Source organism: Pinus tabuliformis, chromosome 8 (genome assembly GCF_031772625.1).
Source record: "Pinus tabuliformis cultivar Carrire ecotype Pingquan chromosome 8, CPIR1, whole genome shotgun sequence".
NCBI classification, from domain to species: domain Eukaryota; kingdom Viridiplantae; phylum Streptophyta; class Pinopsida; order Pinales; family Pinaceae; genus Pinus; species Pinus tabuliformis.
The window spans coordinates 1,748,110,523-1,748,135,937 of NC_142294.1; the positions used below are offsets into that span (position 1 = coordinate 1,748,110,523).

Below are 25,415 nucleotides of genomic sequence, written 5' to 3' on the forward strand. Positions count from 1 at the left end.
AAGCATGGCAAATTTGATTTCCTATGGCAAGGCCCTTATATGATTTATAGTTACAGAGGTAACAATGCATTTTCTTGAGACAGTTAGATGGAATAGATCTACTAGGAAGACTTGTCAATGGTAGAATGTTGAATCATTACTTACCCACAGATTAATAGTACTTCATTTTACTTTTCTCATTGTATATAATATTGTAGAGTTTAGATTGGATTGGATGGTAATATTTTGAGGTTGAAGCCCGGAGAGAAGGCCCTGAGCTTTGAAAGAGGTACCATCATATGTATGAATAAAGCAGAATCACAGAAGAGTAGTTTATAAGCTAACTACAGTCATAGTTTCAAAGGCTACTGATCTTAAAAGTTCTTGACATTTCACCAGGAAATGCCATCCCCATGTGGAGCCACTCTTAGGGTCCTATAATAATAGGATTCATAATTTTGAATTGGCTATGGTTACTTTTGTAATATTGTACATACTTTTGCTTTCTGCAAAATATTTTCCATATTAAAAATTAAAAAATGTAAAGAGGGTATGTCCTAAAAGAATAATCAAAGGACAAAAAAAAAGAAAAAAGTGAAAAAAAGTGAAAAATGTGAACCCAAAAAAGAGATAAAAATAGATCATGAAAGTGTGCAAATTCAAATGCCACTACCTTTTACTTTACTATGCAAAATAAGGTTGTGTGTAGCTTGTCAAAAATGCCACAATCCATGATGGTCAAATAGCTTAATATTGACTCATTCATGCTTTAAATTTCATGTTGATAAATAAAAAATAAAGATCTAGACAAATTGTTTAACCTTGGCAGATCAGTAGTTAGGTAGAGAATAATAATGAGCTCATCAGTTTAATCTGAGCCAGTGGAAGTTATAAGGTTAGAATTAGATAGTTTTCTTATCAAAAGATTAGGAAATAAAGGGTTAGCAAGCACAAATATACCCATTGAAATGAAAAAAAAATGTTAGGGTAAATAAAGGGTAGGTAGAAGAATTTTTACAAAGTGCACAAGGTTGCTAAGTCAAAAGAACATTTATCATGCTTAATCCTATGTTTCATGTGCAGGAGGAGTTCAGAAAAAGAAAGGATATTCACCAAAGTTTGTTTACAAAATTTCCCCTCATTTTACTACACCCCCACATACTTATTTGCTAATTCCCCCCATTATCCCTTTATTTCTTATAAATACCCTTCCCCCTCATTTTGACCTTTACCCCTTGGTTTCACACATTCCCCTAGAAATTACCCTTAAACAATCATCCCTGCTTCCCAAAACCCCTTTTCCCTAGTGTCAAACCCATTCCCCATTACAAATATCACTTCCCCCCTTATTAATTTCCTTTTTCCCTTTAAAAACCCACAAAAACCCTTTATCCTAAGTTTTTCCTATGCCTCTGCATTATGTAATTAATGTCCCCCACTTTATATTTCCCCGATACCCTTTTAACCCACCAACCCTGGTGTAGTTAAAAAACCCCCACTACATAACCCATGGTCCCACCTTTATTAGCCCACTTCTTATATTAAATCCTGACATTATTCATTAATTAATTACAATTCCTTATAATTAAACCTTGGGCCCCGCCAACCACTTTCCTGACTTCGCCCGTGCAACTCAATTGTGTGATATACCTCCAATCCCCCACACCCAGATCCAACAGTGTACATCCATATCGCTTGAATTCATTGTTTGACTGTTAACGGCCCGAGAGCATGCGAGATTCGTGGTTTTGGCTGAGCATTGTTTGGCTACGTGGCAACACCACGTTATATCACGTGCTCATGAAAAATACCACCCACCATCCAAAAGTGGTGCAATGTCGCACAAAACCACCTCCTCGCCTAAAGGCAAAACTGCCCACTATTCATTCAATAATATTCACGCCAAAATTTGACTGTTATCAGTTAAAAGTCCCAAAAAGCCCCAAATTGTTCGTTTCCCTCATTTTTCACTACAAACCGTTGTAAACCAATTGTGACACCCAAAACCTCTGAGTGACAAATTCAGCCACATATTGACACCTGAAGGCATTACGGCACCAAATTGAAGCAAAAAATACCCAGTTCAAGCCTCAGTACCCTCTAAAGCTACCACAGAACCCTGTTTGCACACCAAATTGCCAATTTCTTGGTATTCTTGGAAAAACCAGAATGACCTTGTGAATTTGAAAAACGCCCAGTAATTATTAAATGGTCAATTAATTAAATTAACTAAAAAAACCTTCTTAAAGTTCAAGAGAAGCCTACTGTCCACCAAAAACCCTTTTTCACAAACTATAATTACCCTCACACTATTCCAGAGCTCCTAAACCTTACTTCCAAACCCACAGAAAGCACAATTCAATTCATTAAACCCAATTATGGCTTCCCAAACCTCTCTGGATGTAAGACCCCTACAAACCCCTCACCTGGATATTGACCACCTTGCATTAGCCGATAGAGACTTTCAAATTAAAGATACTGCTTTCCCTTCCTACCTACTGAAACTCCATTGCTGGAGTAAAGACAAGTTTTTAAACCAGAATGATGACATTCACCTTTGGGAGTCAAATTTGCGCAAGTACTATTTCCCATAGGTACACCCATTCCCAGAAATCATCCACTTCTATCAAGCATGCTATATTCCAAGTCAGAGAGCCATAGTCACCCTGATCGGCAGATTTTGTTCACCATTACACCAGAATCTATAAATTAAATGTTGCAAATCCAGTCAAGTCAAAATGAGACCCCAATTTCAATTAAAGAATTTCTTTACCTCTACACCAAGCTAGATATTCCCAAGAAAGCTCAAATTATTCAAACTTTCATCATTAAAGAGTCTCACACTCCAACAGATAGTCCTCCTTATGCTGCCACCATTTTTTCTGAGAGAGGTAGAGAAATTATTACCATGCTCTCTTGCATTTTAGGGTACACCATAGATGAACATGTGGATGAGGTTGTCCTGGCTTTCCTTTCTATCTTTTGCCTAGGAAAGCCTCCTGCTATAATGTATAACTATGCTCAATTCATAGCAGACATAATGCATGCACAATTCATTAGGCTACCAAATAAGAGTTTTCAAGGACTCTTCAATTTTGTTTCACATGTTCCTATACTATCAATTAGACAAGTTCCCAATCAACATTCAGAAGTTAGACACCAAAGCAAATCCAAGATCAATCATCTATTGGACACCATTGATCTAAGAATACTCCATTGTTTTTTCCTATAAATACTTCGTTGATTCATTTGTGCATCCTATTGTAAACATGCTAACCAGTAGCTATCAGCCCAGGATCAGTCAAGAAATTAAAAGGGTTCTATAGTTGGCAAAGAACAGTAAAGTGGGAGATTGGAATTTATACCAGGACCACACAGACATAAGGATATATGGATTCGAACTAGATCCCTACAAACTGCCCAAATACCTCCCCATGAGGTTATTTGCATTAGAGTACTTTAGGAAGATTATAAACTTTGATGAAGTTAACTTCCTGGAAGCCAAGAATAAGACTCAATTCAAAATGAAAAACCAATTGGGCCCCTTTATTTGTAATAATACGGAAGTTGGACCAGAGGCAGATAAGATTCTACAACAGTTGAAATTCAGGAATAGTTTTATGTGGCAATATGACCCTCATAGAGTCATAAATAAACTAAGGCTCAAAGTCAAATTGGGTACTTTCATACATCATCCGAGGCCAAACATTGAGAGATTTGCCAAACAATCTGAATGGTTGGAAAACACTTTGATAGACATGGACAGTACTGTAGTAGATGTGGAGAATACATTGATATATGTGGAAAAGCATATTGATACTAGTTCCTTTCTGCAAGTTCCAACCCTAGGAGAAAAGATGAATATTACTCCCATCCTACAAACTCCAGCAAATGAAGATAGGAATGTGAAAAGAACCATGGAATAAGGTTCTAGTTTAGCAATGGACACTACAGATGAACAATTTGAAATCAGTTACAGGAAGAGGCCCAAGCTTAATCCTATAACTGAACAAGAAGACACCATTGACTCAGTGGAAATCACTAACACAGAAGCAATGGTTGGAAGGAATGAAGGCTTAGAAACTTCAAACGAAACACACCGGCCTTCTACCTCAAACACCCAACTTATTGAGAAATGACTCAGCATTGAGGTCTCTTCATCCACCAGGCATGTGGATTAAGAGAAAGATATTAACGAAAGGTACAAGGAAATTAAGTTTAGGAATGAGACATTGAAGGCTGAGACTTATGCCCAGTACTTCAAGAAAACACCTACCAATCAAAATAGGTTAATGTTACCCTTCGACATTAAGACTGGGAAGATGCAAATGACATTCATGCAACCTACAATCCAGCAACCAATATCATCAACAAACTATAAGAAAACAGAATTTGAAGTTTTGGCTAGGGATGTTCACCCCATTGACCAAATTGAGTTTCACAAACAGGAAAGTGAGATGATATATTCCACCATGACAAACAAATTTATGACTGTGCGCAAACTTCAAGGCTCACTAGATAATATCAATGCACGGTACAAACTAGAAAAGTACTCCTCACAAGCCAAGAACAACATAATCAAGTCACTGGAAGACTTGGTAATTGAGCTTGGACATGATCCCAATGATGTCAAGGCTACTGAGAAATTGATAAAGAAAAAGAATGAGGATATTTCTGCTTTGAAGAAGCAACTAAAACTACCTCATTCAGAGCATCCACAAACAAAAGAGGTCTTAGAAAGCCAAACACAACAAGAGGAGATGATGGATTTGGTTCTACAACTTAATGACCAATTGAAAGAAATGGAGAAGTTGGATAGCTTAATACTACTGAAATAGGCCAGCCTTGAGATTGCCACTGCCACTGTCATTTCAGCAGTCACTATAGCAGTACAATCCACCTTGGTAGCTTCATTGGCTCCTACAACTCCACTGACTACAGCACTTCCAACTGCAACAACATCTACATCAACAACAGGTTCGATAGTAGCAACAACTCATCCAAGTGATGAGGCAAGCAAATTGGTCAAAGCAATGGAAGACATGTCATTTCAGACCACAAAGATAAATAAGCTTAAAGAAAAGATAACAAGTTTAGAGAACGAGAATAAGCTTGCATAGATTATGCACAAGGAGGAAATTCAGAAGTCAACCAGGTTGACTGAAAGAATGAAGAGCTTAGAGAAAGAACTAACATTGAAGGAGCCACTTGGCCAAGCTAAAGAACAGTTATGGGCCAATATCATTGACTTTGTCAATGATATTTGGCCATCTATACAAGTCATCTTTGAGCAAAATGACTTAGTCAAAGAAGCTACAGAAGCAATACAAAGAGTTAAGGTTGAACTGGGAGACATGCCAGAAGAAGCCACTAGAATAATCCATTTCCTTAACTCTAAAAATAAATATGAATTGTAGGAGCTGGACATAGCTGATAGGACAGGCACCATACTGGAGGTTAAAAAGGTGCTCACCAAGAGGAATTTGATGATGAACCTTGAGGACAAATGCCAAACCATGCAACTGGCTATAGACAGGTTCATGGTAAAGTTTGATGTTTTGAGGCAGAAAGGTCTGCCAAATCCCTTGGTGATAAATGACAAGTTGATGCCATAGGAAGATTACAACAGGAGAATCAGAGAGGTGGCAAAGGATCAGGCAAATAATTCTTCTATGAAGGGGATGCCTACTGGAAAGGTTCTATATCAGACATTTGAGAACCTGTTTTACCTCTAGCATGAGGTAAAACACCTTTTTGTGAATAGGCCCACTTTTTCTAAGTACACAGAAGTAGATGAAATTTACAGGAAAATGGTAAATATAAAATTACCAGATGCAGATATTTGGGAGAAGTTAAATGACTTACTGTAAAAATGCACAGTCAAAGTGAAAAAGCACAGTGAAAGAAAAATAATAGGCCATCTAGATGAAAGAGTATCAGTTGAATGGGAAAAGTAAAAATAAAAACCAGTGTGAAGGCCAACAACAAGGCAGAGAATAAATAGCAAAAGATCAAAGGCATAAAGTCAACACAACCAAATAGACAGGGACAACATACAACAGCTGAACATTTGTCTCTATCTTCTTACATGAAGATATTTCTTTTTCCTAGATTAATTCCCAAAGCAGTTTGGGATATTTTGTAAATTATTGTTATATAAATACTTCAGAATTCGAGGTATTGGGTGTGGATTACTAGACATTTGTAGAGTTTTATTGATCTGAAACCTAAGGGTTCACTGTATCATTTTTTCAAATCTACGAATTAGACTGAGTAATAAAGAGATTGCATTACATGATTCATGTGTTGAGCTACTTTAGTGAAGTGTTTTCTTTGTAAAATTTGTTATTTCCTTATGTGTTTCACAAACTTGCATGTTATCTAAATTGAATGAATTAACTAGAAATTTATTTCAGAATTTGTTTAAGTACACTATGTCTTGAACAATTAATCATTTTAATGTTTTCTTCTAATATACGGATCTGAGAATCCTTAATTTCTCTCCCATCCCAGTTGAACTCTTTCACTTCCTTCATAATCCAGTTTAAGGAACCCTTAATTGCTCCTTGGATTTGATTGAAAACCACTTCACCATCCAGCCTTAAGACCTGAAGTTACTTAGCTACCTTGCCCTGTAAACACTATCTTTAGACCTTGATCCAACCCTGTTTGCTTGACATTTGACCCAATAGCCCAATGGCAAAAGACATCCCTATATCCATCTAAGTAAGTGATCCAACCACTAAATCAAAACCAAAACCCAAGTATAATCATAACTAGTCTAAAATCAATTAACTAAACAAAGTTAAATCATTAAGAGAGAGCCCTCTCTAAGCATTAGGAAGGTTGGATCCTAATCTCTAAAGTAGTTTTGTGGTTACCTCTATCATTTCTTTCCTAACAACTCTAGAGAAATTTTGGAGTGATAACATTGGGAATACTGCTCCCCTTCTGGTCAACAGGTTGAGAGATTGCTTGGAGGTGTAAAACCCAAGATGATTATGATGCAGGTGTTCTACTAAATGAATATTGAGTGTCATCGTTGGGAATATCAGTAGGAAATCAGATTGTTGTGATTCTTATCTCGTATAACAAGTGGTATCTTACCCATTGATTTCATCATGGGATGGTTGTGATCCTTTCTTGGTAAGTGGCATCTCTCCTATTGCTCGACATCGAGTGAGAGTGTCCCATAGTACCTTCTCCACTGTCATAGACATGAGGTGAGAATTTCCAATAACTATTTCCTCATTGTTATTGGATTATGGGTTGAGATGTGCTCCCAGATGTGGTTCTAGGTTGAGCAGGGCTCCCTAGGGATAAGCTCTCTGATGTTTCCCAGGTGGTAGAATTGGGTTTCCTGCTAGCAGTGATTCTGGGTGGTAACAGTGCCTCCTTTATCGATATAGGGTGGTAGCTTAGTCTCTCGTCCAAGATGAAATTATTTTTCTTTTAGATTCGAGAATGTTCAACGTATGAGCAAGGACAATCAAGAGATAAGCATGAATAAGCAGAGATGGGCAATGATGAAATTTGATGATGAGATACTTGAGATTGGATATGATTTGATGATAGGATTCTTGCAATGATTAGATGATGTATTTGGAATTTCTCCCTAGCTAAGAGGGAGTGTAATTTTGCAGCTCAGTGACAAATTCCAACCATGGGACAAGATTCCTCTTTTCGAGAGGATAAATTTCGACAAAGGAAAGTGTATTTTTGAATTAAAGCCCACATGTGCACATTTGATCAGATCGGCCCTAAAAATATTGGACACTCTTAGAAGTCTATAAATACAAGTGACCTCAACCACATTTGGACATTAATATGAAGCATTTTTTATATTCTCTTATTTGGTTTCAACTCACACATGTCTGAGACATTTCACAGAGATTGGCTTTCATAGGTCCAAAATTGCAGGTTTTGAAGCTTGCACATGTGTTAGGGTTTTGGTTTCTGACTACAGGCTTCTCACAAGAAATTCTCGACTACAATCGCACACAGGTTGGCTCATCTAGGCAGCTAAAGCCTTTCAACTACATGCACATCACATCATCCATGCGGTTTGGACCTAAGATTTGATTTTACGAGTTGACCACAAATTTCATTAGTTGATAGAATTCGATAGTTGACCACAGACAATGACTGTTGACCATAGGCTTTTGAATCAAGGTTTTGATTATTGGCATTGTTGGGTTCATCTAATAGATATTTTTTAGTTGATTTTGTTGGATAGGTTTATGGTTGAAGATATTGATAATTGTACTCTCTTTTTCTAAATCATTCAATGACAATCTAATAAGAAAAAGAATTTGAATATTTTCATGAGTGTAGTCACTGGGTGAATAATAAATAACCAGTCTTGGTATCTAAATATTGTTCACCATCAAGAAATAGAATCTTAATACCACGGGAAAAATAACTTCGTGCCTCCGATCCCCAACAATGGTGCCAAAATATGTTGTCATTCTCAGGAGAAAGTTCCTTGTTGTGGGGAACTAATGCCCAAGACATCTTGAGATTGATTAAAAAAAATTAACATCAATGGAAGCAAGGACATGCCATGGGGGTTTGCAAGAAAACTTCTAGTTCTGAAACCCTAGCCTTCCAAAGAAGAATGGCCAAAGAAGCTATGAGAATTTCAGAGCACTGGATTAGAGGAGTGGATTAAAGAAGAATAGAAGGAAAAACTCAAATTAGGCACTTAAGCATCTAAATTTAAACTACTACAGAAAGAATAATATGAGTCTGAGAAAATGTGAATGGAATTCGTGGATGTGGAACGCTTCATTAAGGGCTTCAAGATTAATTTTAATGAGTACAGTTAAGTAAATTCATTAAAAGTTAAACCAGAGCACTCGCTGCATTTTACACTGTCCAAGAGAAGAAAATACATAAATTTAAAAACTGAAACACTAGAGAAAAACAATCAATGGAACTTCCAAAAGCTAAAATCAAACTGCAATATCATATTCAGACTTAAGAGAGAATTTTGTTTACATTATCAGCCCTTCCAAACCCTTCTAAAGCCTTTACAATAATTGATTTCTCATTTTTATTTCCTCCCCTTGGACCTAACTATCTAATCAGTTATACAACTAAATTTTAGAACAATTACAAAACTGATTCTCCTTTTAAGAAAGCTCAAATTAAAAAGCAAACAGTGATTCAGTAAAAATTGTCTTCCTCGCATAGGATGTAGAAAATCATTAGATTAACAGACTCCAAAATCTATCACATCAATTTTCAATGCCTCAGAAAAATACGAAAAGTTGGGAATTCACGAAGCAAGGGTGGTAACTTAGCGTCAGAGATATCTATATGGCCAATATTGTTTGATATATCATCCGCAGAGAATGGGATGCTTAAATCATCATCCCAAAAAAATGAATAATTAGAAGCATAACTTGAATCATTTTTCAAAATCTCCCTCATGCTTTTAATAACGTCATTCGATAAACTTTGTGTGCCATATTTATCATCCCAGTACATCGTGCTTATTTGGTATAACTGTCGAATGCTCAACACCGGAAATAGATCATGTGAAATTTTATCCAAAGACTTCTTCTATTTGTCATGTATAACCAAGAAACTAATAACTTTTCTTATGCATCTCAATTCATCCCAAGATGTTCCTGCATATTTTTCTGATGTTTCACATATCCATTTTTCTAGTCCTGCAAGTCCAGACTTAATGTACTCCCCATTACTAAAAGAGAAGCATTCATGCCGCAACATTAGGTTGTTAAAAAATTGTCCATTGATGAATAAGAAAACTTGCGTAAAGAGTTTACGGATAAAGAATATATCTACATGGTTAGAACATAGGGTGTTCAATAAAGAGTTCATAAAGTTGACAATACTTTTCAGATGACTGCTCAACGCTTGTTGACTAGATCCACCAACATTTGGTGAACGTGAGCCTTTGCCCATTGTCACTCGAGAAACTCTTGGTCCCTGAATGAATTGACCAAGTAGTGGTGTTATTTCATTTTTTACAGTATCTTGAATATACCCATAAAACGTTTCCACAACAGAAGTCAATTGTTATTTGAAAAGTAAGGAAGGATACGTTGCTTCCACATGCCTTGTGCCATCAAGATTACTTAGATATGCAATTGTCCAGGGGAAGCAACCCTGAAGGTGATCTAAAGCCTTGTGCAATCATTCCCAAAGAAATGACTGAAGAAGTTAACCGAAGTTGTGGCGTTGCAAGATAACCATTTGATCTTAAAGCGTATTGAAGAAGTAAAAGCGATGTTGAAATATTTGAAAGCTCATATGATAATACATCTATGTTATCTTCTTCCTCAGTTATTATTTGGATAGCATGCATTAAAAGGTCAAAAACAATAGTCCGTCCGGATTCAAATGCGTGGAAATGAAGAAGACACTTCTAAATGATACAAGCCACAAGAAGTTTTTCATGACTAAAACCTAAATTCTCTGTTACACACTTTAGGAGGCCTTCTATAATTTCCTACTATCTATCAAATATAGCCCTGGAACGCCTTGATTCTCCTGGTGTGTGATTCGAATCTCTAAAAATTTGAAAGGCCATGGACGAATCAAAGCATTATTTCTGATCTCCATTCGAAAAATGATTGATTTCAGGCGTCTCCTGGATATTAACAGGCCTTCCAACATTGGGATGGCCATTATTCTTAGCGATGACTATATCTTGTTGCGTAAGTACTTGCTTCTCATGATCTAAATTACAAGTTTTTTCCTCAGATCTCTACAAACTCTACTTATCTTGGAAGGCCTTTGAATCAACTTCCTCTCCCTTTCTTTTCCATTCTTCATTGGAAGCTCATAATCTTTTCTCAAGATCCAAATGCCAATTGAGCTCTTCGCATATTTTCTCAAGATTTTTCTTTGCTTCCTGTAGAGCACCTCTTTCCCTTGAAGCCAATTTCAATCTACGGAATTCCATTCTAACAACCCTACATCTCCATGCCCATTAAATAGCAATGGTTGCTACACGCAATTTGTGAAAATATGAATGAGATTTGAACATACACCATAAATAACTTTTCAATAAGTTTTATATCAACCTCATCCATATCAACTATAACCATATAACGCTTAAGCAATTGTGCTTCTTTAGATGCTGACTGGACGTGCAGTTGGCCCTCTAAGCCCATTCTAAAGCCATACTTCCACCTCGTGCCTATAAAATACAATTGGTACTATATGAGAGCAGTAGTGAAACATCATCGACTCTTCCTTTGCCACAAACCACCTTAAATGCTGTAGCTCCATTCAAAGAATGTTGATGATTATAGAGTTCAAGGCTTGGATTCCCTGAAATTATGTCCATCAGCAAATCAAAATAATTCTTTAGCTAGGAAAGAGTGATAGCCTCATCCATAGCATTCGTGTCTTCCTGAGTCATTGAGGGGGTCTTGCAACTTGCCAAATTTTGACTATTATGATCACTTAACTGGTTTTCATCCATCCCAAATTCTACAAGAGAAAGTACTTTCTCCAAATAATATGTACGAACCGGGTAAGTGAACCAAGGGAAATTAAGGGAAATTAATGATCGGACAACCACTGAAATACTTCGAAAACAATTCGGCATCAAGAGTGGCACTCATCAATTTCAGGCACAAATCTAGGCGAGAAGGAAGCAAAACTATGAGCATAATCAACATAAAATTGACATAGCAATCTCGTTCATGGTCCATATCCGAGAGGCAAAAATAAGCTACAAGAATCCTCATGCAGAATTTGATGGCAACTGCATCCTTAGGTAATGGCCATTCCATAATGACCTTTATCTTCTTTACATCTACTCCAATTCCCTCTTTAGATATAACATGGCCCAAATAATGAATCTATGGCCCAAATAATGAATCTATGTTTTGATAGCATTTACTGAAATTGGCATATAGTTCATTCTTTCTAAGTGTTTCGAGATTTGTTTTCAAATGATGTCCATGTTCATCTTTGTTCTTTGAATAGATTAAGATGTTATCGATAAACATAATTACAATTTTTTCTGGATATGGGCTAAGTACATTATTGATTAGACACATAAATGTGGTTGGTGCATTCATGATTCTGAAATGAATAACTGATGAACTAATAATGTTCATACAATGTCCTAAAAGTTACCTTATGAATATCTTCATCTTTTATTATGATTTGATGATAACTAGATCTTAAATCAATCCTTGAAAAGATAGTGGCTCCCTTGACCTAATCAAATAGGCCATCAATCCTAGGTAATGGATACTTATTCTTGATTGTCATCTTGTTCATTTGTAAGTGGTCTATGCAAATTCTAAAGGCACCATCATTTTTCTTCACAAATAAGATCAGTTCACCCCAAGGTGACACACTTGCTATGATATATTTTTTGTCTAATAGCTCTTGTAGCTGCATTTTAGTTCCATCAATTTTGGAACACTCATTCCATATGGATCTATAGATGTTGGTACTTCTCCAAGGATAAGGTCTATAGTGAAATCTATGTCACTTCGTGTATGTATTCCTAGGATTTTCTTAGGAAAAACATATTTATATTCTTCCAAGACAAGATAATATTCTATGGAAGGTTTTTGATTATCTTTATAATGATCTTCAATATGAATTGCAAACAATTTACATCCTTTTTTAGTACATTTCTTTAACTGTAAGGCATATATTCACCTTACTAAAATGGCCCTTGGTATTCATTTTAATGTATACATTACCCCTTCATCACTGACACTGTAAAAAAATAATCCAAACAATTTAAGACTACCTTGTGTTGTTCAATCCAATCCATGCCAATAAGGGCATCATATGAATAATATTCAAGTTCATCTTAGCGTTCAATCCATTTAAGTCTATTGGATAGTCTTTGCTAATCTCAATAACCTTTCTTTTGGTCCCTATAACTAATTGCACTAACCAAGGTTTGGTCTATTTATTTCCTAAGACCACATTTTCTAATCACAAAAGAAGAAATATAACTTAAACTAGAGCCACAATAAATTAATATGGATATCGTTTTTCCAAATATTTTACCTTGGATCTCCACCATGGTGGATTGATGGTCAACCCGTCTATCATTCAGCATTGCATTAATCCTTGGGATGTTACGATAAACATCATTTACTATAAAGGATTCTTATATGTTATGCATTATTGCCTTTTTAGCCAAAGTATTTTGTGGACAATTCCTCCACAAATGATTTTCATTACAGCTTTAACATTTGATAGGTGACCTTGGAATTTCAAAAAACAATTGGCTCCTTGCTCTTGTTACCTAGCTGCTTCCCAAATTCTTATTTCTTTGTTGATTCACATTCCTATTGTGATTTCCCTTGAACACTTTTAGAGGTATTGGAAAATGAAGGTTTCTTATTTCCCGTCTTTTTATCACAGAATTTCTCATTCCTCTTTGCCAACCAATTCTTCGAATTATCACTTTTCTACTTATTCTAGGTGTAGTGCAATTTTTCCTTTCTTATTGTTTCGTCCATTATTTTTGGATTATCATATTCAATTCTCTCTTTATAGGAAAAGAGCAAGAAATTGATAAACCTTTGAATTGTTCCTTTTCTTCCTTGAAATATGGCACATATCACAATTCATAAATTTATTTACAAATTTAGCCATGGTTAACTAACCCAGTCTCAATCCATGGAATTCCATGGATTTCTCATCGTAATACCTCTATGTTAAGTACATTATCTTGAATTCCTGCTTGAATAATTTCTTAGTCATGTTTTTGCCTCTAATTTTGTTTATCTCTTTGTTTTCTTCTCACCACAAAGTTGTTTTTCCAGTCAATTGATATGTAGCGAGTTTGTCTTTCAAGTTACTAGGGTAACTATAGACTTCAAAATATTGTGAGATGTTTAGAAGCCAAGCTTCTGCCCCTTCCTTAGATTCTCTATGGAAATTTGAAGGTCTGATGTTTTTAAATTCACCCTATAATTGGGACTCATTTTTTTTCTTAGACACAGAAGTGCTACTCCCTCAATTTTGGTTTTCAAGTCAAATTTAAACTTTGATGTTTGACTCTCACTAGAGGTCAACGATTTTGTTATGTCTAGAGTCTCACTCCTAGACCTTTTCTAATGAGTTCATTCAAATTTGATAATTCCTCTATCTTCATCTAACCTCTTGAGTATGTACCCATTTATGTCTCCTTGTCCATCCCTTGCTTAGATAGTTTCTCCTTATTAGCTTTAATATCATCTAGGTCTGCTCTTAGACTAGGAATCAATTGTAAAATTTAATATTCATGGTTATTTTGGTTTGTAGTTTCTCCCCTTATCGTTCCCTACTCAGTATCATGCTCTCCACCCCTTTCGGGTGAATCTACAGAAGTATGTCTATTAATATCTTCAGTCATCCTTTAGTTTTTCTTTGTGGTAGCAATTTTCCTTTTTGTATGACACATAGAAAGATAAAATTCTAGTTAAGAACCATAAAAACCTAATGCTATAAACTACAACTACAACTGTGATTTCAACTATCACAACCCCAATTTTGCATATTATTATTTATTTTTTATCTTGTTTTTACTTATTAAACCAACCTTTTTAGACTAATAATTTATTTTCATATACTATTATTTAAAATCATCATTTAAATAAAGTTATTGAGTATCATTCGTATCTCTTTTCATCATAAAGTTATCTAGATATTTCTACATGATTTTTGGGAAAAATGATATCACTTGGATCACACTTTGGAATTCTTATTTCCAATTTTCCATGAGTTCAAAAACTAAGACGATTCCTAGCAATAGTCCTTGGTTTTGAGAATTTTCTCAAGAGACATTCCTAAATGACTTCAAAAACTCAGAAGATTCCTAGCCATTATCCTTGATTCGAGAATTTTCTCAAGAGACATTCCTAACTGCTTCATTATGGAAGAGGTTCATGGACCTTTTTCTTTACTCTATAATATTTAAAGTGTTAATTTTATACTCAATGCTTCCTTTACACTATATAATATTTAAAGTATTATTTTATACTCAACAATATGAGAGAGAGTTAACTCATGTTGCAAGCATTACATTATTTTATATTTGTATTCTTTATCTTATCAATTATAGAACATAAGGGGACTTTATTTGCATATAGCCTTTTTCGGGCCCTGTAAGGCATTAAATGTGCCACCAAATTGTATCCTTATCGTTGGTTATCGTTGGTTAGAAAACTATTATCTTAAGGGTACACTTGTTATCTTCTAACATTACCATTGTTTTCGACCATATGCATTCCGTGCACATTCAACATTCAACGTATAAAATCATAGGATTTTAACCTTGGCGTGGTTTATATACACCATGATTAATTTCCACTATAGTAGGGAGAGTGGGTATTTGCCTAACCAACGTTCTTGATGATTATTTGTTCGACATACCAAATTTAACGATTTCCAGTTGTGATTCATTGCTTATTTGATCTTATGGTTCTCACTCTTCATACTCAAACCCTAGACACTTGTCAATAAACCTGAAGCACGACCAGCATATGCCACTTATCACCGATGATTTAGAGTTATAGGGCATAGTTCTTTCATAATTTTCCCATTTTTCTCGATGCTTCCACCAAAGTCAGGGTTCTCCGACTTGTTTTTCGAATTCAACATCGGTTTCAGTGTTACCATGGCATTTTTAGCACACCTCACCAAGTTTCACAACTCTACCTTTTGACATGGCAATTCGATGATGCACATTGTTAGACCAACATTTTCCATGGTTTTTAGTTAAAAAAAATTATGTTCTTCAGTAACATTCTAACACTTTGCCTTTGTATGTGTAAATATGGTGAATGTAAGGTCCTTTGAAATTCTCAATTTCAAATTTTCAACCTAATTGCAACACATTTTCAAAAAAAAATCATACCTTATAGGGCATCAAAATGTGTGAAGGTACTTCATTGTGCATTTTATTCATCCCTAATGTAATTTGCTTTGCAATGTTTGAAATTATATATCATTAAAATATTTATTCTAGTTATACATTATTTCAAATATTTTTTTGACATATTTTTGTTGTGTCTAGGTGCCTTCCGAATTGATGGATTTTCCCTAGAACTTCCTCTTGGTGAGGGTTTCATAGTTCAAGTAACTAATCTCTCTTCGACCAAAGAAGTTATCCTTCATTAAAACCATCGGGGTTTCTCTTGTAATTTTAATTAAATTGGCAACCTATGGTTGGCTTTGGGCCATGGCATGCCCTAGCTTAATGCATAGCTCTCGACTATGACCAAGTTTGGAGTCGTATGGTCATGGCCAGTTCTTTGGATAGGTCAAAGAATAAAGAGCTTAGACTTCATTAAAATATCTCATTCTCTTTGCAAGGGTTTACCTTATTTTCTTATAAGTTATTATTATTTTACTACCGGAGAATTTGTCTAAGACTTTTATAATTTATACATATATTATTTTAATTTGCAAGTGGTCGAATAAGTTTTCATAGCAGCCTTCACAGGTAAACCACCTCTCCAACTTCTAGGTACGGTTCAATAACGAGTTATATCTTTTGTCAAATTCTTAGTCCTTACAATTGTACTAACGAAGGGTTCTTTTCTTTGTTACAGTTAACCTTAGCACCCTTTAGCACAGTGGTAACTTGTTAGAAACTTGGAAAACTTACTAACCCATTTCAAATTTACCACATGCAGATCGGTCTTATGCTCTTTGGTCTACTTATATGTTGCTCCTACTTTTCTCACTCACATTCATTAGAATGGAATTTATAGATTTATCTGTAAAAAGTTTATCACTATCTAAAGTTTTATTCAGAAAGATATGCATTTCCATATCTTTTTACAATGGAGATTGTATTTGTCTTAGGGACATGGCTCAAATTCTATTCATTTCTAATGTAACAAGCCAATTCAACTTCACCATTTATGTTTATTAGTTTATGGTTACAATATTGTTTTAAACTGGGTTTTCATACGAGAAAGGGTCACTGCCAGTGTACCCTATGTAAATTATATTGGACTTTTACTCAAATATATCAACTCTCTTGTTTAATTTTCATTTTTACCTGTAGACTCGAGCTCTAATTGATAAATACTATCAATGTAATCTGAAAATAAATGTTTATCACATATTTGTTCCAGAAATATTTACATAGTGTTGACGGTGCTAGACCCACCAACATTTAGGGGATCTCCCCGGTATGAAGTCCCAACTAGACCTCGCACCGTTTGGTGTAGGAGTCCCATCAAGTATGATGGCCCAATTTCCATTATCTTAGAGATTTTCCTTAGCTCTTGTTGTTCAGCACATGACAGTATTATGCTTGTAAATTCAGGAAAGCGAGGTGAGTATGCCTCGTGAGTGCGTAATGTAACTTTATGTTTGGGTTATCTTATTGCAAGGGAGAGGGTAAAAGTGAGCATCTAGATAAGAGGTAGTAGTACCACCTAGAGAGAGACACATGCAGAAACAACAAGGGTTTGTCTAGCATCCAGCGGAATAGTCCACAACGGATGCGACAAGCGTTAAAACTAAAGTACAAGGGAAAACACGCACACTGTCTAGCGGAGTAGTCCACACGGGGGGTGACGGTCATTATAACCAAGAATACACAAGAATGGCCTGTCTAATATCCATCGGTGTAGTCCACACAGGCAAGACAGTAATGATAAATAATACAACACATCTTCAACAATGTAAGTACTAAAATAACCGAATTAGTTCAATTATCTTAGTACAGGTTAAGAAAAATTGCATTACAATCGTTTAAAGAATTGTCTTACAAACATATACAAAACATGCGTGAAAACGTGTTGGCCTGAGATAGGATTATGAATTAAGAAAAAGTTCCAAGACACATCTGTACACCATACATCACTAGCTCTAGTAGTAGGACATTGGAGCCACTCCTCACTCCTCAAAGAATAGACTATAGACTCTCAAGGCTATGTGGGAGGAGGCAAGGTGAAAAGTCCTTTTCTTGTACAATGAGTGGGTATATATAGCCAAGGTTAATAACTGACCCTTGTGACTCTTCAACTTCCCTCATGACTGTTTGACTTCTTATGACTTTTCAACTAACGTGACTCTTCAAATGCATATGTGTGTCTCTTGGACTTTCACATTACATTACATTTGCTTACAAAAAGTATGGCCCATAGTAGTGGTGTGGTCGTGACAACTCATGACACTACTTGACATGAGACTGCTAACATGTACAGGCTAACTGTGGTGTTTATATCAAGTCGTTGTGCTGCTAAATGATGGGTGTTCTCTCGATATAGCATGTCTTCACCTCCGCATGGCAAAGTGTGTGGGGTCTTCAATGGTCTTGGTCTTTGCTTGATGGTGCACATGTATGTGTCCCTTTCTCTTGCTGCTCGATGTGCTTCGTACATTCATTCAACTGCGAGCAAGTCTCCTAACATGCGCTCCTTCTTCATCCCGTTCGTCATCGTGCCATGTTTCATCAATTACCTATTCCTACAATCACTCATGACAAGACAACATCAAATCTAAAAATTGCCTAGTCTAACATGACACATTGTTTTCTGTTTTGGGTGTAGGTGATCAGGAGAGAGGAGAAGGCACTGAAACTATACAGAGCACTGCTTGGGCTGGGATGCGAGGCTCTGGAGCACTGTCGGGAAAAACTACACAGATGTCACTGGGAGGAAGATTTACGCAATCCATGATAGTAGTGACAACTACAAGGTAAAACCCAACTGGGAGGTAGAATTGTGAAATTCCTAGGAGGAAGACAAGGCAGGGTGTCAGGAGGAATGACTAGACAATTCTGCGCAGTTTTCAAGATGATGACTTGGTAAGTCATCCAAGGGTCCAATTGGGAATCTATGTAGTTTCTTTGAGGAAGACAAAGCGGGCAGTAGGAGGCATTGGCAGATATTTATTTTTAGTTTTCAAGAGCAAGACTGGATCATGCCGTGGGGAGCTACTCGTCATAGCTGCGCATTTTTGAGACGCAGTGTCGGATAGGTAGTTTTTATGCAGTTTCCGAGATGAGTGCAAAGCGGGGCAGCAGGGAGATTTCCAGTCAAAACTGTGTAATTTCAAAGGGAGAGAAGATCAAGCCAACAAGGCATGTGCCAGTCAAATCTACACAATTCTCTAGAACAGTACAGTGATAGGCAACAATGGCCTAACTCACAAGATTGCACAGTTTCTGCAGACAGTGCAGGGAAGGCAGTTGGAAAACTTATGCGTAGTTTTGGGGAACATTGTAGCCCCAAGTCACAGTGCAGTTATGATTTCCCAATAGACCAAAGGGAGGCTTTATGAGTGATGTTGCGGGAAGCGCAGAGTGGATTGAATTTTGGCACAACTTCTACGCAGTTTTGGGAGATAGTTGACTTCCTCACTTGCAGAATTTCAGAGTGCAAGCTGCCTTGGAATATAGCCTCAAGCTCTGCACAGTTCTCGGTAGTAGAGCAGGGTCACTGAGAGCTGAGACTGCGCAGTGTAACTCAGTCGGGGTCTGGTTGAAGGAGGGTTATACAGTCGATATATTTTCAAGAAAAATGGTTGTGTGAAGCAAGTGAACTTGTGCATACATGACATTGTGATATCACACTTAGCATGACTTGACGACAAGACACCTCAAACCAACAAGACGACATGTGTTCAGTGACACAGACTTCAAGATTATGATCGACAAGTGCGACATTTGAGATAGATCTTTGAATGACCATGATGACACTTGCGTGACAGTGCGTACAACTTTGTGTGTGAGTATGATTGATGTTCACAGAGGAAAAACAACTCATGCACACAAAGACAAACCTTCAAAATTGCGAGAACAAACTCGCAAGCTTGACATAGTATTCAACATGCCAAAAGACGATCAGCGGTCGATCAAGAAAAAAGGGTGTGAATACTCGATAAGATCTCATGGAATGAGCGTGGGTGTTTGCAACCATCAAGGAAAAAGCAAGGAAGGCTCTGAAATTTGGACGCAGGCCAAAATTTTGGAAGGTGTTGTAGCTGCTGCAACACTTGGCGACACACTGGTTAAATACCAACTTCTTTGTTTCAGTTCATTTTCAGCACAGTGCCTTGACCTTTCAAGGAGTATGGATTCATTGTTCAAGTTACCTTGGCTTCCCCACTTACCCCATGAATAGACATGGTTCATCTCGTACCAACTTAGTCAAACACAACAAAATTTTCAGCTAGATCACAATGTTTCAAAATTGGGAAGCGTAGTTTGGCTCACAAGCTTAATATTTTCAAATTATAAGTTTTAATCTCTCATGTTGCTCCGCTACTAGTAGGCCTGGACATCACCCCGGTGGAGTCACGCAAGAACACAAGCATTGATCCAGTTCCAGCGTGCTTGGTCGGTACCCCAGTGGAGTTGCCTGCTTCACCTCTCTACGCAGGAAGCTTTTCTCTTCTTTCACCTTTGTATTTTTTTGGAAAGAGGACTGTACATAGGCACTTATTTATTTTTGGGCATATAATACCTATGATTTAGGTTTGCTCATTTACATTTTTCCCCTTCTCCCTTTCTACTATTTGAATAAGCTTGAACACATAGGGCAGAAGACTGAGTATATGGGGTTTCCCAGTTTAGACACAGGTTCATGGTTTGACCAGAGTTTCCCTTACTGGTGGATCGTATTTTTCATCTAGGCTTCATCGTCCAAAAGTTGCAACCAAGCACAAAGAAGATGGACACAGGACTAGCCAAGTGTTGCAGTGTCACAAGACTCTTCGACTTCAGCCACATACTTATTCAAAAGTCAGAACACAATATAGGACAACACTTATTTCTAAAATGAAAATGACAAGACATAAAATAAAAGTGAAACGAAGTGAAAACAACAAAGTAAAACAAGAGAACAAACAATGAAAAGATTATGTACATAGGGTGGGGCGCGGCCCTAGATCATTGAAAATAAAATTTTAAATCTTGGCCATTGACAGGAAGGTTTTCAATCCTCCCGTCAAGTGATTGTAGATGATACGTGTGTTGGCCAAGTTTTTCATAGACCATGAAAGGACCAATCCACAGGGACTAGAACTTCGTGTGTTTTCCTTTGTCTTCATGGGGTTTATCCCACTTCAATACTAAGCCACCCACAACAAAGCTGGCATTCCCTGCAAACTTTTGATTGAACAATCTCTTGATATGGTTCTGGTGGAGTGAAATTTTTTATTTTTCTTTCATCTGTTCTTCCTGTAACTTGTGTAATGTGTCCATCCTACATTGAACCAATAGACATGGCTTTCCTCGGGATTCTTGGGATAATTGAAGAGCAGGCAAGTAGATATTTGGTGGGAGGATGGCTTCTTTTCCATATACAAGGAAGTATGGAGATGTGTTCAGAGAGGGCTTGTGAGTAACTCGGTCAGCCCAAAGTGCATTCACCATAGCAGAATGCTAGTTTCATTGCTAAGAGTAAATGGTCTTTTTTGTGATGCGAATGAGACTCTTGTTTGTAGATTCGGCAAGACCATTTCCCTACGGGTTGTATTTAGCTGAATGCTTAATCAAAATACCATATTGTAATGAAAAATCATAAAGTTTCAATGAAGAGAAGTAAGTTTCATTGTCAAAAAACAAGTGATACAGGAACGCCAAACCTTGAAATTATGTTCTACTGAAGGAAGTTGATGATTTCTTGGTCATTCACTTGTTTAAGAAGAACTACTGCTGTCCACTGTGTGAAGTAATCTGTAGCAGTCAGGATGTAGCAGTGATGCTTTGATGAAAGTGGGAATATTTCCCCAATGATGTCTAAGCCCCATTGTTGGAATGGTTTGTCTAGTGCAATAGCCTACAGTGGGGTTGTTGACCTTCGATTTTTGTTGGCGCATCGCTGGTAGATCGGGCACTTGCAGGCATAGGCATGTGCATCTTTAAATAATGTGGGCCAATATAAACTAGCTCTCATGACTTTATGCATTGTTGTGTTACCCACGAAGTGACCTTCGGTTGGTCCGTCATGCAGATCACGTAACACTTTGTCTAAATCTTGTGCCTCCAAGCACCTAAGAAAAATGCCATTGTTGTGCTTTCTGTAAAGCACTCCATGCACAAACTGGTAAGGTAAGGATTTAAGTCAAAGTTCCCTCTTTTGTCGCATGGAAACGTGAGAGGGCATGGTTCCATTCTCAAGGTATTGGCACACTTCTTCGTACCAAGGTTTGTCGTGCAAAGTGGGTGGTGCTCGCTCTACATTGTACAAGTTGATTTCTTGCTCCCAACCGGTGAGCTATTCTTCTTCCTTTTGCACGTGTATTGTTTCCACTGCTAGTCTGTAAATACCTTGACCCTCGTTAGTGTGAACTGGATTGATATCAAGATCATACGCTTGTAGTCCTGTCATCCAGTTCAAACGTCTTTCACCCAGCTCTTGTTGAACAAGCAACGATCTGACTACTGGGTGTTGGGTGTGGCATAAAGACTATGCAATCATTTTTTAGCAAGTAGGTTCTAAAATGTTTCACCTCCTTGTATACACCATATTCTTGTTTATCCACACCGGGATATTCAATCTCAGGTCCCTACATGCTTGCGCTCATGAAGGAGAAGGGATGTTCGTTATTCAACTCATCCTTCTGATTGAGCACTGCAATGAGTGAATTTTCAGAAGCGAAAGTATAAAGAAAAAAATATTTGTTGAAATCTGGGTTTTACAAACAAGTGCTTCTACTATTGCCTGCTTGATAGGGGAAAATGTGTCATTTTCGTTCTTCCCCCAGTTGTGGATTGCGTCCTTCTTGATCATGTCTTGGATAGGTTTAGTAATCTGTGCATAATATGAGATGAACTTCCGGAGCAAGTTGATCTTCCCCAAGAAGGACTATATAGCTTTCTTGTTGACTGGGTGAGGAATCTGTGTGATAGTCCTAACTCGATCTAGATCAACCTTGATCCCACACTTGGGGATGATATACCCGAGGAGGTTCTTGTCAGACACTGCAAATACGCTCTTCTTAGGATTCAAGGATATCCCATAATTTTGACATCACTCAAAGATATTCTTAAGATGGGGTAGGTGGTCTGACCATTTTCTAGAAAAGATTGTCACATTGTAAGGGTAGACCACCATGCTCTGTCCGATGAGCCCACGGAAGGTGATGTCCATAGCACACTGAAAAGTAGTGCCTGTGTTTACCAGCCCAAATGGAATTCTTCGATAAGAGAATGTAGGCCACTTGGTATGGAATGTAGTTTTAAGTCTGTCAATATCTACTACCAGAACCTTGTTATATCTGGAAAAATAGTCAACAAGAGAACAAATTTATGCTCCAGATAATGTTTGCAAGATGTGCTCCATAGATGGCACAGGGTAATTATCTTTGTCCGAGGTCCAATTCAAATTTCAGAAATATATGCACAGGATGATCTTCCTGAACTTCTTCCTCGCGGGAACTAAGTTTGAAACCCAAGTAGAATGACAAACTTTGTAAATGATCTGAGCATCCAACAACTTAGTCAATTCTTTCTATATGAGGGGTTCAAGTGTTTTCTGGAATTTTCTGAGATTTTATTGAAATGGCTTGACCCTTCCTTTTTCGGAACAATGTGTTGGATTATTCACATGTCATATGTTTCGAAGTCATCGTATGTCCACGTGAATACATCATGGCAGTATCTAAACAGGAAAACAAAGTCTTGCTACTCTTGCGGTGTACAACATGTACTGATATTTACGAACTTCGGATCTTTGTATATTCCCACATTAATCTGTTCATGCATCAGCGTGGAACTATGGGTTTTAGTGTTCCTAGGCCCTTTGAAGTGGTTATGCAAGTCATATAGCTTCTTGAGTGAAACCACACCCTTGGGGATGAGGTTTCCTTTACTGTCATCATCTGTGACTTGGAGAGGCCTCTCTTGCACGTCTTCATCAATTGTCACATCCTTGAAGACGTCAGTGTTGGCCATGAAATGCAGTATCCGTTCATCATCATCTAAAACACGCAAATTAGTGATGTTTTTAGGAATAGATGGCTTATACAAAATTTCAACAGTAAATCTATCCCTAAGCGGTGTGATCCTAGCAGTTGCATTTTCCAGAGCATTTGTAGCTACATTGCGCATTATTGGTACAGAGATGGTATTAAAATATTGGAAATCAGAGATAAGCCGCCATACCTCTTGTTGGTAAATCTTAAGACAATGTGAGACAGTGTATGGTGTTATGTACCTGTCTTATCACAATCTTTGAATCACCTACCACTTTCAGCTTAACAACATTGAGGTTGAGGGCCTTCTGTAAACCCAAGACTAATGCTTCATATTTGACAATGTTGTTCATGCACTTGAACTCCAAGCAGCTTGAGACTAAGTGTTTCCTTTTCCTTAGGTCTATCAAAACACACCCGGCTCCAGAGCCATCCTGTGTTTTGGATCCACCGAAATACAAGGTCCACAAGTCATTTGAACAAGGACAGCTTGCAGTGCTAGTACTACTAACACTACTGCCACTACTGTTACAATGTACTGTACAAGTTTCATTTCCACCAGTTGGGCAAGAAAGGAGACCCAACTGTGTATCTGGTGAGTTGGGGCTCAACAACACCTGGATTTGGTTGTTTCTACCATTATATGGAAGCCACAAGTGTGAAAATTCTGTGGAAAAATAACCTTACAACTTACCGGACTAGTCTCTACTAAGAAATAAGCCATATGCTTTCAAGATGTCCACGATCACAATGTTAATGCACTGGTGAAATCTTCCGTCGGACGATAACCGAATGATCATATCTTGGAGTTCACCAATGGATGGTACACATGTTCGGTCAAGTTGGATGATCTGTGTAGTTGTACTGATCCATTGGGCATTGATATGTTTAGCAATGGAGAGTGGCATGACATTAATTAATGCGCCAAAGTCAACCAAACAGTTGTGGACATTGAAGTTGAATATTTCAAATGATAACAAAAATGATGGGTAGAGTGAGTTCACTTATTCCATGCGAGGGCATTAAGTATAGATGTGAGTGGTCTGGGAGACTTACTTGGTCCCTTGCTGAAAGAGGCAACATGGTCAGTGGAGGTTTTCCCCAGTGCGTGAAAATAATATCCTGTTGACCCATGAGTTTGGTAAGATCATACTAAGAAATGTTTGCACAGGTCTTCTTCATATCTTTAACAATATTGTAATCCAAAGCTGGAAGACTCACCGAGTTGTCTTTGGGAAGACTTGTGTTTGTACTATCCGGTGGAGTGTTTTGGAGTTTGTTGCTGATGGAAGTATCTTTCATTGTAGCTATCTTCTCAGACTTGCTTTTTGTTTTCTGTGTTGAGGATGTTGGTCATATCTCAATCACAACAGGACCCCCTTGACTTCTCAAGTTGTATCGACTGTTCTGCTTTGGGGGCTCCTTCTCAATGGTTTTTTTTCTTTTAAGCAGCATTAAGACATTGGTAAATGTTAACTATGTGCCCAAAACTTGGAGCTTCATCAGATGCAACATCCTCTTCATCATCTTCATCTTCTTACTGAACCTACTCA

At 37.3% G+C, this 25,415-nt stretch overlaps 1 pseudogene; it reads right to left on the reverse strand.

Moving 5' to 3' along the window:
- Positions 1–9,225: 9,225 nt before the first annotated feature.
- On the reverse strand, positions 9,226–23,998 carry LOC149243100 (myosin-17 pseudogene; annotated as a pseudogene).
- Between the last annotated feature and the right edge of the window lie 1,417 nt (positions 23,999–25,415).